Source organism: Chlorocebus sabaeus, chromosome 1, assembly GCF_047675955.1.
Source record: "Chlorocebus sabaeus isolate Y175 chromosome 1, mChlSab1.0.hap1, whole genome shotgun sequence".
Lineage (NCBI taxonomy): Eukaryota > Metazoa > Chordata > Mammalia > Primates > Cercopithecidae > Chlorocebus > Chlorocebus sabaeus.
The window spans coordinates 57,418,251-57,421,321 of record NC_132904.1 but is presented as its reverse complement, the minus strand read 5'-3'; the positions used below and the strand labels follow the sequence as shown (position 1 = coordinate 57,421,321).

The 3,071-nt window shown below is 56.2% G+C and overlaps 1 protein-coding gene across 2 annotated transcripts in view; it reads left to right on the top strand.

Moving 5' to 3' along the window:
* The first annotated feature begins 2,040 nt into the window (after positions 1-2,040).
* The window catches only part of PPFIBP2 (PPFIA binding protein 2), a 142,680-nt gene continuing 141,649 nt past the window's right edge, over positions 2,041-3,071 (top strand). Inside the window, exon 1 of one of the 2 annotated variants that reach the window (XM_008008017.3) lies at positions 2,041-2,393. The gene's annotated coding sequence lies outside the window, so the exon portion shown is untranslated. The remainder of the gene's footprint in view (positions 2,394-3,071) is intronic. The other variant, XM_037999769.2, reaches the window with a different exon arrangement.

The window sequence follows — 3,071 nt, the reverse complement described above, 5'->3', positions numbered from 1 at the left end:
CATAGCATTTGAGTAGATCTTTGGCAAAAGGGAATTACTCAACCCATGGATACAGTGTAATTACCCACAGTTCTAACAGAATGGTACAGAGAGCCCAAATCCTTTGTGGAATGAGACAGGTATGAATAAAATAAATGTGATATTACCTGCCCTATTACCCACCTATTTCACAGATATAAGCAATGTAGGCTGCCTCACAGAGGATAATGGGGTATATTTATCAATAGGAGTGAGTCCTGCAACCATAGTTCCTTTGGAGGCACAGAGGAGAGGTTGCCTGAAATGTACTTTCTAGTTTCCATCTGGGATATGATTTGATTGACAGCTCTGCGGGGCACATCTGCCCCTAACAACTCACCTTGGTAGCTACCTTAAATCCCTGCAGCTCGAATCACTCTTTTAGGTCAAGACATTTTCTCCAGGAAGCCCCTGTTAAGGGACCACTTTGCTTCTTGTGAGCCAGGGCAGGTCAGTATGCAGGCCTGGGAATGGGGTTTCTTTCAGGTGAACTTTTTAGCTCTGGGGTCTTGTTGGATTTAAGTGAAGACTGACATCAACATGACCTACATCAGTGATTCTTAAACTTTGTTGCACATAAGAATCACCTGCGGAGTTTTAAGAGTCCTCATGCCATGGCCATACCCCCAAGACCATTAAATCAGAACCTCTGGGGATGAATCGAGACATCAGTATTTTTAAAGTCCCTTCCCGCAATGTGGTTCCAAAGTGCAAAGAAGCTCCAGAGCCGGTGACTTAGAACATTTAAAAAGGTAATTATATCGTTTTAAGAACAGGCTAGCAGTTTCTGGGGGCTGAGATAAGGGAGTGAGTCCACTAGGGTAATAAAGTGTGGGGTTTGGAAACAGCCACGAACTCTTGTGAACTGTGGCAGCCTCGGTCTACAAAAGCTTCTCTGCTGCTATTTTAAGGAAGTGAAAGAGAACTGAAGGGTGTCCTGTTGTAACACAACTCTTGCGGGCCCCAGCCTTCCCCTGCTGGCTGTGCTTTGGTCTGCTGCTGGCCAGGTTCCTGCAGTGACCACACGTCTCATATTTGCCAGGGTGGCTTAGGTTCTGTTCACATGTAAAAGTCTCCTGGGCCCACTGGTCATTTCAGACCGCGAGGGTAAATTTGGTTCGAAAAAGTTGTATCCTGTGGAGTTTGTTGACACTCCAGCCTGTAGAGAACTAAAGGCCAGAGCTGTGGTGACTCCTGCCAGAGCTGGGGACTATGCCAGAGTCCCTGGTGTCGCTGCCATCTGAGGCCTACAGGGATTTTAAACAGCTTAACAGCAGCCAGTCCTTGGAGGCCTGGGCAGGGCCACAGCCTAGCAGTACAACCAAAACGGGTTCAGGCCACACACTGGAGGTAGGGGTTGCACCAGGTCTCCAGCGTTCAGTCCTCCCCAGTTCGAGAACCCATTCCTGTGGTCAGACATTGCCAACGCTTTTCTTGGACCTAAGGTCCCAGATCCTTGGTGCTGGGCACAGGGAAATGTTTCCTGACCTCGGCTCTTCGCAAGACAGAACTTTTGTTTGGTGCCAACCACTAGAGGGACCTCCACCACCCCAGGTCGCGAGTAGAGCGCGGCGGGACCTGGGGTGATTCGGGGCTTTCCGACCTGCTTAGGGAGGACGGCTCAGAGACCACCTCAGTTTTGCTGGGATCCCATGCGGCCTGAGGAAGTCGGGATGCTTCGAAGGGTTGCTGCTCTGGGTGTGCCTCTAATGTGGGTTTTCTATGCTTTCTCCCTTCGCAATTCTCGACGCAGTTTCCTTCTTCCTCGCTTTCATTCCCTGTGACCGGAGAACGGCGCTGAAGGGCTGGAGAAGCCCAGGATACTGGCAGCCAGAGCGCTGGGGACCCACCCGGGCCTCCCAGCAACCGGAGCTGTGCGGAGGAGGAGGTGCGGCGGGCGGGGCGGGGTGGGGCGGGGCGGGGCGGGGCTCCCGGGAGGGGGCGCGGTCCGCCGAGAGACTCGGGGCTGATGCCGGGACTCGCGGCCCAGAGGGTGGGGACTAGGCAGGTTCGAAGGGGCGGGGCTGACCAGGCCTGTCCCCGGGGAACAGGAACTCTGGCGGACGGGTCCCAGCAGGCTTCCTCGGTGCCCGAGAGGGAGCGGGTGCCCGAGAGGGTGGTCCCCGTGGCAGGTCCCGGGGTTGGGGCGCGGCGCTCCGGGAAGAGCCTCCCTCAGGTCCCCGCCCCGTCACGTGGGCGCCGGCCCCGGCCGCTGCGGTCGGTCCGCTGGTTGGTCGGGCCCTTGGTCCGGCAGTTGGTAGGTGGGCCAGTGGCTAGTCGCTCGGTTCTGGGCTCTCATGTTTGAAGGTGGGAGGGACACGGGAGCGGCCCGCACACCTGAGCCGCCTGGAGAGGAGCCGCGGCCCCGCACCCAGGTCAGTGGGCTTTCCCCACACCCCGGGCTCGCCGCGCGGTCGGGGTTGGGATCCCCGTCGGGAGCATTGCCTGGGGAGTGGAGCGCCCCCAGAGCTACGAACCACGGGGGCGTGTGGGTCAGTGTCTCCGTGAGCCCCGGAGCGTGTCCCAGGCTCGAGGACGGGGACCCTTCTGCAACTCCACTGGCCAGAAGCCTGGGAGGAGGGCAGAACTCCTGTGGGTTGGCTGCGAATCTCCACCCCACCCTGCCTGGGATCAGCGGACAGTCCGCACTCCTGCAGGTGCCAGCGTGGCCCTGGAGATGCGCAGGGAGGTGGGGTCCCTGAGTTCTGTGCGGCGCGTCTCAGCCCTGCTCAGCCCGGGGAGCAGCTGCGTGGACTAGGGAGCCTAAGGAGGTTGCAGAAGCTTTAGGTCTGTCCAGCCCAGGCAATTCTCTGTTGGACACAGCGTGTGTCTAGATGCAGCGCCTCGGCTAAAGCCAGTTCTGTAGTGTAAGTGCAAAAATACAGCACGCTTTTCAAAATCTAAAACCACTGCCTCCCCGTAGATTGCAGGATGGGGACGGTCCTATTTAAAAGTGGGCTCCTAGAACTCAAAGTATAATAATAAAAAAAAATAAAATAAAAATAAAAATAAAAGTGGGCTCCTCTTCACCTCATCACATCAGACTTAAGACC